At 42.5% G+C, this 12170-nt stretch overlaps 1 protein-coding gene across 2 annotated transcripts in view; it reads left to right on the forward strand.

Moving 5' to 3' along the window:
* The window catches only part of Arfgef3 (ARFGEF family member 3), a 139837-nt gene that overhangs the window by 23252 nt on the left and 104415 nt on the right, over positions 1-12170 (forward strand). The gene's annotated exons all lie outside the window — the stretch shown is intronic.

A 12170-nucleotide genomic window follows, 5' to 3' on the forward strand; every position in this document is an offset into this window, starting at 1 on the left:
GGAGAGGAGAGAATGTCGAAGATGTCCGGGTCCAGCCAGGCAATCGTCAGACACAAGAAGCAGTGAGAGTAAGACACACAGAAGGGAAGAGATGTGTAAAAAGTCCTGGGGCAAAGGTAGGTAAAGAGAAACAGGTTAATTTAAATTAAAGGAGCTAACCAGAAATGAGACTAAGCTCAACGGAGTATTTAAAACCAGCAATAAGTCCCTGTGCCACGATTTAAGAGCTGGTTGGTGGCCCAAAAGGAAAAAGCCTGCTACTCACCAGACTCACTCTTCTAGGGGAAACCACATGACTGGCAGGGATGTGTGGGACAGGATGGCAGTCTAGAATCAGAGGTGTCCAAACCACTGTTGTAGTCTAAATGCACTTCAGGAGAGTTGTGAATATGACCAAATACAATACCATAAACTTTGAAGTATTGTGAGAAGTTCTTCTTTTCCAACTCAACTGCATGATTATTAAGCATGAGCTTGTTCAGAGGACAACAAAAAGCATCTCTATGTCACAATAAAAAAAATACATATGTGAGTTCTAGAAACCCATGTCAGCAGGCTGGACACCCCTTGCTTTAATGTATGACCCAAGAGTAGTAGTAATTTTTTTGTCAGGACTGCCAGTCTACAAATAATGACAAGGGGACTTATTAATTATGAAAGCTTGCCTCAGTGCAGGCTTTTTTTCTAACTAGCTCTTATAATTTAATTCACCTGTTTCTGCAGTCAAACGCTCTACCACTGAGCTATACCCCCTATGCCCACCTGTTTCTGCTAATCTGTGCTCTATCATGTGGCTTGGTTTCCCTTCCTCTGTTTGGCATGTCTGACTTGTTATGTGTCCACTTGGAATCTCCCCCACACCTAGGTTTCATCTCTCTGACTTACTCTGTCTGAAAGTCCCACCTATTGTCTCATTCCTAGCTATTGGTCATCCAGTATTTTATTACACCAGTCACAGCAACACATCATCACGTAGGGTACAAACATCTCACAATACCCAAAGCATTACTTACCCACGGTGTCCCAGAGGAACTAGAAGGTTGGACACCCCTGGATGAATATAGCAGCCAAATATCTTGATGGCCTACTGCCAATTAGAACACGTTAGTGGGTATTGTACCGGTAACTTCACATGTATTGCTAACTTCACAATGTGTGTAATTGGTGCCAATACCTGTATCTTAATGAGAGTTCTGAAGCTTAAGAAGGAAAAAAATCATTGCCTTGAGATATTGCAAATAAAGTACAGTGTGACTTCAAGTACAAGTGTGTCTGTTGTTGCATTCTTCATCTCCAACAGGTATTTGTTGATTACCAGCCATTTAGATGTGTTATAATAGGAACCACTGTTCCTATATATCTCTTCATCTTTCATCCTTGGGAAATGTATCAAGACAGAAAGCATATAAGTGAAGATGAAAGTATTGGATTTTCCCCTGGTTGGTGTATTTAAGTTACAAATTCATTCCACTGTAAATGGCAGAAATCCCAGTGGCCCCAGTGAAATGGGGCTTGCTTTATTCATGTAACAGGAAGTCTCTAGGTGGGCACTTGGCAGTGGTGGTGTGCTTATTCCTTGGCTTATTGTTGTATTTCCTTCTTTATACCACAAAGCATCTACTGGAGTTCCAGATAACGCTTTTATATCGTTAAGACATAATGTAGACAAAAGTCAGAAATGTAGTCTCAGCTGAACAGTACTGGTTCTTTCAACAGAGCAAAAGTGTTTCCAGAGATGCAGAAAAGTCTGGGAATGGAGGAAGTAGGACTGTTGGGAAACCATGGTCCAGTTATTTGTTAGGCTGTTAGAATCTCCTCACTGAGGGAGAGCCACTGAGTCACGGTGGCCTGCTAGCCACACTTCTGAAAGCAGAGGCAGTCATCCCCATTGTACAGTTAGGGCAACTCAGATTCATAGGGAACTCAAGGATCTGAGCCAGGACTGTATGTATCTTTGCTTCTAAAGTTCTTTTCTATCTCATGTTCACTTTAGAAATCCAGTAAATGTCAGGGTTATATCCTGTGTTGCAGAGATAACCCAGTAATTCCAGCCTGCATCAGAACATTGGGTCCTTCTGTGTCCCTGTGGAGGTAAACACTGGCCAGTGTGTCAATGAGCAAGTGCCCCCATGCACTTGAGTGTGATTGTTTACCTAGGTCACTCTGACCATGTCCACGTTCATCGCCGCCATGATTTCTGGTCATTTGGACCCTGCTGGGCCTGCCCTTGTCTTCTGAGAGAGGCCAGAACAGAGAGTACTTTTGGTGCCTTCTCACTATCGTGGGGAAAACACTGATTAGCTCACCTTAGCTTGATGTAAACTGTGTGTTCAGTTGCCCTGGTAACGAGGCATCTGTGCAGCTGGCTGGGGTGGAGGAATAGGTGGTGGAGTCAACTACTCTGTTTTTGTCCACTTAGAGATTGCTAAGGATTGACATTAGGATAGAAAATAAATGGTGGAAGCTTTCACCTTTTATCTTGTAGAAAAAGAAACATCTTTCCTTAAGTAGGGGTACCTACACAGTAGATTTTGCCAGTTGGTGTAGCCAGTTAGTAATTATAATGTTTAAAATCCTCACATACCTAATACATTTTTATTAGGGTCTATTTGCGTAGAGCAATGGGTTTCATTGTGACGCTATCACACATTTACGTCCTATGCTTTGATTTGCCACCCTCTCCTCCCTGACACTCAGAAATTTATTGACAAATTCCTCTTTGCTGTGGGGCCTCCCTTTTCTTTGTGGTTCATTGGCCACCAGGTCAAGATGGCAAAAGGAGCAGAAGGGATGAACAGGGCTTTGTATGGCCTGTAAGCACGGCAGAAATAGACTTCTAGGAGACAGTTTCAGCGTTACAGCTCAGCTTTATATTAGAGTAAGGAAAATATATAGGAAGGGAACAGCAGCTGGGGCATCAAATAATTTGTTTGTCAGCACAGTCCTATCTTAAAGCTCCTAGTTCAATTGCCTAGCTATCATATGTGGCAGCATGGTCCTGTCTTACAGCTCCTAGCACAATGTCTAATTACCATATGTGGCATCAGGGGAAGAGCATTTGCAGGAAGCTGTCAAAGGTCACACCTAAGATAAGTCCAGGGTCAGGGACAGTTCCCAGATAAGGTCAGGCAGAGATCAGGAAGCCCCCATGGGGGTTGGATAGGAACACAGGGAGTCCTCCATTTTGCACCAAGCTCAGAGAGAGCTGTCCAGGCATGGTGGACTGCAGCCTTTAACCAGCAGGGCCTCCCAACATCATTCTTCCAAGGAAAATGTCTTCACCGGACTTCAGAATCTAAACCAGTGTTCATTTGTTTTGTGGGCATCCTTCTGTGAATTTTTGCTACCTCCCCAAGTCCCTGTCTGGGTGTAGGACATTTGCAGCCACCTCTGATGCATGTGGCTGTGTTGTGTTGGCTCTTTGAGGTCTCTGGTATGTCTTAATGGTGGGAATACTAAGATTAATGCAAATTTATATGCTCCTCCTTTCCATCCATGATAATGAGTGTCTTAGGGGTTATTGCTGTGAAGAGACACCATGACCACAGCAACTCTGATCATCAGGAAGCAAAAAGCGAACTGATTTAAGCTTCTAAGACCTCAAAGCCCGCCCCCTAGTGACAAACCTACTCCAACAAAAGTCAGACTTACTCTGACAAGGCCACACCTCCTAATAGTGCCACTCCTTGAGGGCCTGTGGAAGCCATTTTATTCAAGCCACCACAGTGAGGGACAGAGACCTTCATAAATACATTTTTGTAACCTGACCAGGGTTTGTCATCAGGAAGCTGTCTCAGCCTTCATTTTAGCAGCTGTTGGTCTTTTATTATTTTATCAACAGAACACTAATTACTGCTGCTTTTTTCTTTCTTCCATTATGTTATAAAAAATGGAGTCCTGGGGTCTGAGGAGATAGCTCTATCTATAAAGTGCTTGCCACAGAAGCGTGAGGACCTGAGTTCCATCCCTAGTATCCATGTAGCAAGCTGGGCATGGCAGAAATGTGAGCACTGGGAGGCAGAGACAGACCCTTGGGGCTTAGCCTATTCGTTAGTCTCCAGTCCAGTGACAGACTCTGCCTCAAAAACTAAGATGGGCAGCTCCTAAGGAATGAGACTTGTTTATATACGCATGTGCACTCATAATACTTGTACAAGCCGACACAAATACATATATTTGCTTTTCTTCTAGCAATGTGTAATGTAGACAGAGTCCTACAGGCACATAATGCTGAATATCACTCCAGTACAGCAAAGCAGCGTATTGCTGGTACATGCTGGGAACACAGTGCCTTTGGGGTGATTGTGTCTAAGGCAATCCAAAGCAAAAATCTCCAAACTTTCACACTGAATTTCTAATGAGAACTTCTTGTCTTTGAATCAAATAGTGCTGGACCAGAGTCAGCTGTTTTCTGACAGGTCTTCAGCTGACTTTACAGACCAAAAAAAGGAACGCATAGTGTATGGAGTATTTAAAGCCGGTCGCTAATAAGGAGCCAGACCATCCCTTTGGGTCTTATCCCACAGCTATCTGTAAAGTCTGTTTACTATGCAGAATCTACAAGGATAGCCAAGATTTAGAATCCCCAAACATATTTCTGCATGAAATTACTGTTTATGGGAAAACAAAGTTTTACATCATTGTTCTCTGCTGTTTCTTGCCAAAATAAATTATTTAGTGGGGTTGACCTTGCTCACAGATGGTTGAAAGAATTTTAATGACTGGAGAAAGAAATAAGACAGCAGATAGCAGCCATAACTCCAAAATGTTAAAAGGTCACAGTTTAGTCTCTGCTGATTTTAAGTCACTTAGAAATTAATAGAATAGGTCAGGTGGTGGTGGCACATACCATAAACCCAACACTCAGGAGGCAGAGGCAGGTGGTTCTCTGTGAGTTGGAAGCCATTTTGGTCTACAGAACTAGTTCCAGGACATATAAAGAAATCCTGTCCTGGAAAATCAGAAAGAAAAAAAAGTAATATAATACATATATAAATCACACTTGTTTGCTTTTTTTAAAGGAGACTTATCAGGGTGTGAACTAAGAATATTCTTACTATAGAAAGTGAAAAAGTCCTGGAAACCATAATTGATACCCTGTCTTGTCACTTGAACTATGTGAAAGGTTTTATTATTCCCCACTATATATATGAGGAGACTGGGGTTGGGACAATTATTTGCCCAAGGCTAACCAAATCTAAACCTACCTCTTGACTACTAAATGCAGAAGTCTCATCACCTAGAAATACCAACTTTAATACCTGGTTTATTTCCTTCTAAGAATATATAATGAGAAAAGTATTTTTTTCTGAGACTATATAATGAAAGCTGGGGTTGTGGTATCTAATCCTTTATAGCACATATATGTATACATATATACGGAAAACATTTCCTAATGTTAATGTTCTTTAAGAATATTTTAAAGGTCATTAAAACTCCATCAAATTAATGTGTCTAAGGAGGGAAAAGTCATTTAAATACTGGCCTTATCACAGTTAAGGTTTTAACAAATAGAAACTGGAATAAAAATACTAGATGGCCCATCCTCTTTAGAGGCAATGCCTGATTTTTTTCTGTTGTGTTGCCATAGTAACGGAGAGAACAACTTAACGGGGGAATTATGCATGTGGCTCACAGCTGCTCAACTTTCAGTCCCTAGTTTCCCCATGTGCTTTTGCAGAACGTCAAGGTGGGGAAAAGTGTGTAGCAGATGACATATTTTTTTTCAAGTCTTTGTTGAGTACAGAAAGCAAGACCCACCCCCAGTGACCTACTCCCTCCAACTAAGCCCCACCTTCTCAAGTTTCTAGAACCTCCTAGAACAGTACCATTCACTAGGGGACTGAGTTCCCAGTACATAACTCTCCGGGAGAACACGTCTCATCTGAATCATAATACAGCTTTTAAGTGCAGCATGCCACCGTGGTATTGACTAAGGCATTTACTTACTTGGCAGTATATTTTACAAAGACATCCATTGTTAGTTGATTCTAAACCAAGGAGGGTGAGTGTGTTTCCCCAAAAGTAATTGGACTCCTTGCCTGTATAACAAGCCTCCAAGCCTCTGTAGTCTATACATACCCTAGAGATATGGAGACAGTAACCCTACCAGGGGTACTTAAGTAATTAATATAAGTATAAGCAGAAGCATGTCCAAGAGCAGCACTTGTGAGGCTAGATTACTGAGGAACTTGAGAAAATGGCTTTAGAGTGCTGAGCCCATATTTGATGAATGGATGCTAGCCTTAAATGGTACAGTTGATCCTGACACCAGGGCTAAAACTTGAGGTAGGGTCTTTGGCCTTTCCATAAGTACAAACTATCCTGATATTTAACTTTTATATCTGAGGCTAAAGTTAATGGCTCGATGCTGAAACTTTCATGACTGTAGATAAAAGTCAGTGAAGGTGACAGATACTGTTCTGTTCTCCGACCTGCTCCTCTTACGTGAGAATGTGCTATTCAGATGGAAGCAAATCTTGATTGCTCTCATCTCATAGGAGGTTGTTTTGGGGAGAGAGTAGAATAACTTAAAAGTGAGTATGTTCATTATATTGGTTAACTCCTAGGAGTACCTGTGTTTGTTTTTGTATTGTAGATGCCTTTGCCTTCCAGGTTAGCATGTGTTGCCTCGAGATTATGTTACTATGCAAAGGGTGGAGACCCTTGCATCATATAGTCCTTACACATTCAAATCCAACTCCTGCACTTACCACCTTTGCCATGGGTACACGGCCTATGTCTTCATCTGTGATACTGACCTGAGAATGTCCATTGTTTAAGTTCTGTTGAGGATGAAATGACCATGACACTAAGAGAAACTTCTGAGGTTACAACTGCCTCTGAGGCAGAGGTATGTCACTTTCCTTCCTTTCCACACCTCCACCTTTAGAGCAGGGGCCCAGGTATTCCTGTCTTCCAGCTTTTGACAGAAGGCTCATGCTTCTGTCTGGGTCTCGTGTTTTACAGTACATACTTAGGTTGCTAGGTAACATATTAACTTGCTCTGAGCCTATTGGCTCATCGATAACAGAAATAATCACCTATCAATCTGCATAGTATTTTAAGTAGTATAATTAATAGACAGGGTATGCCAAGCCCACTGTCTGCACTAAGTGGGTACTCAATGAGCACTATCACTAAATGGTCATGGCTTAGAAGGACAGACTTCTGGGCATCTCCCTGAGGATGATCACAGATTCCTCTTGGCTTCTTTGTTGATGTCCTGTTTTTGTTCACCCACTTTCTGGAGAGACTGCCCCATCCTTTTATTCTATACCTTCTTCTTTTCTTTAGAATTTTCACCCAAGACTTCAGCCACTACTTCTAGATGGGTAATTCTAAGGTTTTCCTGAGTTCCACTAGTTAACCTATCAACAGATGGATGCCCCCCAAAGAACCCCTTGAACTCGGTTTGCTGTGATGCAGTTCCTGTGCTTCTCATGGACTTCTCTAAACTGTTCCTACAGGAGATCCACCCTGCCCCATTCTGCCATCTGTGACTCCCATTTCCTCCCTCCATTTCTTTAGGCAAGCACTGAACACATCATATGTTCAATGTCGGCCCATGTAGCAGACTTGAGTTCTTCCTCATGCCTTTTAATAGTCACAGTAAGAAGACTATATAATAGCAAGACAGCTACAACAATGGAAAAACGATCACACGAAACCATTGTGGGTTGTTTTCATTGTGCTAATACCATTACTACCCTAAGATATGAGTGACATAGGGCCTGTCCTGAGGTCACATGGCAGTGGGTTCCATTCTTGGTTTCTTCAGAGCCAAACAACTGTCCCCCAAAACTCTCCTTTCATATTCTCGGTACTTGAGACCTGAGAACTCCTACTCAACTCCATGTATACCTCTTCCAGAACTGCATTTGGGCTCTGGATCCAGCTGTCTGGGCATGTGGCACCATAGGTGTTTGTGTCCTTAGGCATGAGAGCTGTGCATGAGCAACTATTTGTAGGGGTTGTGGCCTGAAGTGTCCGTATCTGTAGCCATGAGGCCTCATGAGGGACAGGGAAGATCAAATAGTAAGAAGATAAATGGGCAAGCTAGGGGATTTGAAAAGTACTGTATACATTAGGATGGCCTTGTGCAGTAAGTCAAGAATCTAATACAGCTGTTTAATCATTACAGTACTTCTCCATGTAATATTAGTTACATTTTTTATTTTGTGTATGCCAAGTACTCGTGTGGGTATGTGCATATATGTGGGGGTGCATGTATGTGTGTGTACTAGAGAGAGAGAGAGAGAGAGAGAGAGAGAGAGAGAGAGAGAGAGAGAGAGAGAGAGAGAGAGAGAGAGAGAGAACACGTATATGGAGACTACAGGTCAGCATGGTAGTGTTTTCCTTGCTGATTCTCCATCTTAGTCTTTGAGAGGGGATATGTCATAGAGCCAAGAGCGTGTCAACTTGGCTAGGGTATCTGGCCACTGATCTGGGTATCCTAGCCCCGTCTGTGCCTCCCTTGCTCCAGCACTGACATTGCAGATGCATGCCACTGCACCTGGCTTTTACATGGACACTGGGGACCAGAATTCAGGTCCTCATGCTGCACAGCAGGCACTTTACCAACTAAGCCATGTTTCTAGGCCATAGTTCCCTATTTTCGATGAAGAAAACTTGAGTAAGTGAGAGCTTGAATGCGACCCTTGGCCAGACTGCTTTTATTCTAATTTTTCCCATCATGCTCTGCTTGTTTCCATCCTCTACATTGTAACCAGAGCTTCATTTTGTAGACAGTGTCTGAGATCACATCATCCCCTTGATTAAAGATCTCCCATTAGCCCCTCATTTTCACCTGGCCCATAGCCAGTCTCGCTGGCATGATATGTGAGACCTGTAAGCCCTGGATCACATCCACTTTGCCAAAGTCTGTTCTCACATTAGCTTATGCAGGAGCCTACTCTACCTTTATGTCTTTCCCCTGTCTTCCCTTGGCTGACCAAGGCTCCTTCTGTCCCCTCCATTTCAAGACCAAATAAATGTCACCACATCTGTAAAGATGCTTGCATTTTTTTTCAGGATTGGTTTCACTTTAGTGACTATAAAATACAGGTTCCCACTGCCTTGACCTGTGTTTGCATGTTTTCAGTAGTCTGTCACCCCCCTAGTCTGTGGGTTGTACGTTATATACCTAACATACCATGTACTGCCTGGAATCATAGTAGACTAAATGTTTATTAAAGACTGTCTTTATTATTAAAAATCTTATTTCTCAAATATAGACTATTAGTTAAGAATACCAATTTCAATTCACTTATGTTGATCTAGTAATAGACTGGTTTTAGGAAGCACTTTGATATTATAACTAATATATATTAGAACTGTCTCTTGAGTTCTTTGAAATTTTTTACTGTTACTATTGTGTGTGTGTATGTGCGTGTGAATGCTGTGTATGCACATTCATGTGTAAGTATGCACATGTGTGAATATGTCAGAGTTTGATATTATGTGTCTAACTTAATCACTTCACCTTGTTTTTTGAGACTGTATGTTCTCTGGACCTGGGACTCAGCAGTTGGCTTGACTGCCTGGTCAGCGAACTCCAGGGGCTCCCATCTGTGCTTCCCCAGTGCTGGGAGTTCACGCACACGTTACTGTGCCTGGCTGGATGCAGGGGAACTGGACTCAGGTGTCCATGTTTTCACAGCAAGCACCTTATGAACTGAGCTGTTTTCCTAGCTACCTGTCTCTGTCCCCCTTCAGTAGAACTGGAGTGTTTCCCTCTGAGAAGTTGTACTGGGGTGGAATCCAAGGTCTTTCACAAGCTAGGTAGGAGTCTACCACTGAACTCCATCCCTAGCCTCATTTTGCTGTGAGATAAAGCCTCTTCCAAGTTGCCCAAGCTGGTCTCGAACTCACTTTGTAGACCAGACAGGCCTTGAACTTTCACTCTTCCTGCCTCCAGCTACCAAATAACCAGCATCATAGACTTGGACCCCTGAGCCACCTTCCTCTTCTGTTTTGTGATTTTTTTTTCTTGAAGAGGCTGAGGGCATGTAAATCATGAACACTAACCACAAATTCTAGAAATTTCTATTTAACAGAAGCCTCACTTAACATTTAGCTTACCATTTTGTTATCAGGACATTTACTTTGTAAAAAGTCCTAATAAATGTGTGTATATTATCGTGGGCTTTGATAGGCTAGTATGTCATGAATAGGGACCAAAATCGGTGTTTCTCCAAGGTGATTGGTTTTCTTATGTTTTTCTGTTACCTGTCCTTGGTTCTATAGACTTTTTTTTTCCTCAGACAAGGTTTCTCTGTGTAGCCCTCACTGTCCTGGAACACGATCTGTAGACCAGGTTGGTCTTGAACTCGCAGAAATCTGCCTGCCTCTGCCTCCCAAGTGCTGGGATTAAAGGTATGTGCCACCACTGCCTGGCTGGTTCTGTAGACTTTTCTGGAAGAGGTTTATGTCATAGAGTTGCCATTTTTTTCAAAAAGTAGCTACATATTTAAACAAGGTTATCAGTGTATGAAAAAAGATGTTAAAATACTGCTGCCATTTGATTTTCTCTTCTTGCCTGACATTTGTTTATTGCACTTGAAAGTCTCCCCTGTGGTTTGCTTCAGCTTGCTAATCCATGGCAGAGGGATGCTGTCCTCCTGCTGGAGTCTGGGCAGAGCCCTAACTCGTCATTGCCAGTTGGAGTGTTTGATCGTGAAAAAGAGTCATTAACTAACAAAATGCATGTGAATGCCATAAACCAGAGAGGGCAGAGTAATTCCCATAGGTATGCTGCATGCTGTTAGCATTGTCATGTGAGGCCTACATGCTTGTTTGTACAGTGATATATTATAGAAGGGAACAAGATTATATTAAATATGGTTATTCTACGGTAGAAGTTGAACAGACAGCTGCATTTTGGGTTCGGGCATGAGCCTGGTTTGAGTCAAGAAGGCCTAAAGGAAAAGACAGAATTCAGTGAGCCTGTGAAAAGTGATGAGGTTTGTTTCTGTTTATGTTGTTGTTTTTAGAGGAGAGGAAGAGGGAAAGAGGAAGCTGCTTCAGGGTGCAGCCCAGTTTTTGATAGAGTACGAAGATTGGTGATGACAGGAGAGATGGAGGGAGGCCAAGAGGTGCGGAGGGGGCTTAGGCTGAGGCCAAACCGTAACTGCACATGATTTTCAGGGGGCCAAGAGACAGCAAGGAAGGGGAAGGTGGGGGAGTGTTCTCAGGTGCAGGAAGGGCCAATACCACGGTTCCCCATTCTAAAGCAATAAGCAGCCCTCCAGACCTATGGGCTCTGCATCTGTGGATCCAGCCAACCTGGGGTTGAAAACAGGACTTTCAAGTTGCAACTGTGATGAAACCTGTGCAGACATTTTCCTATTGTCACTATTCCCCCAAACAACACATTTTAGCAACCATCAACACAGTCGTGTCAATGTATTAGATATTAAAAGTTATCTGTAGATGATTTAACTATTCAGATGGTATACCTACATAGGTCTTATACTGTGCCATTTCATCCAAGAAATTCGAACTTCTTGGAACAGTCCCCCATAGTTATCAAGAGATGATATTTAATTCTTGAAATCTTTAAAATGTAGAAACAGAGGCATGGTGGTACATGGCTGCCATCTCAGCCCTTGGGAGCCTAAGACAGAATGTTAAAATTGTAGGTCAGCCTGAGCTCTGTGCCTCAATAAGTAAACTAAAAATGTAAATAATAAAACCAGAGCCCTTCCAGTCCCCAATAGACAAAGACACATTTTGGAGACATTGGTGTTCCTTCCTGTCTCTCATCCTTACTCGCCCATTCTGAACACACTTGTAATTTGTTTTCAAATACCGACATTTGCCTGTGTTAATAAAAACTCCAGAATGCTTTGTTATTGCCCATTATTCCCTTCTATGGGTTTGACATGATTTAGCCTTATTTACATTGCAAATGATCCTACAGTAAGTCTTTTGCTGCCTCTGTGATCATTTTCTTAGAAAGGGTTACGCGAAGAAACAGTCCGCAGCCAAAGCAGGTTAATATTCTTGAACTCTTCGGTACATATACACACCGACGCATCAGTCTTTATGAAAATCATAGGGCCAAGATCCCTCACATGGTGCGGTAGAAAGTGCTTCCCCTGGGAATGTGTTGATGGAGGTGAGGCGCGGTTTACAGCAGCAGCTCTCAGTGGGAAACATACAAGCAA

The sequence above is a fragment of the Mesocricetus auratus genome, unplaced genomic scaffold (genome assembly GCF_017639785.1).
Source record: "Mesocricetus auratus isolate SY011 unplaced genomic scaffold, BCM_Maur_2.0 Super-Scaffold_100018, whole genome shotgun sequence".
Taxonomy (NCBI): domain Eukaryota; kingdom Metazoa; phylum Chordata; class Mammalia; order Rodentia; family Cricetidae; genus Mesocricetus; species Mesocricetus auratus.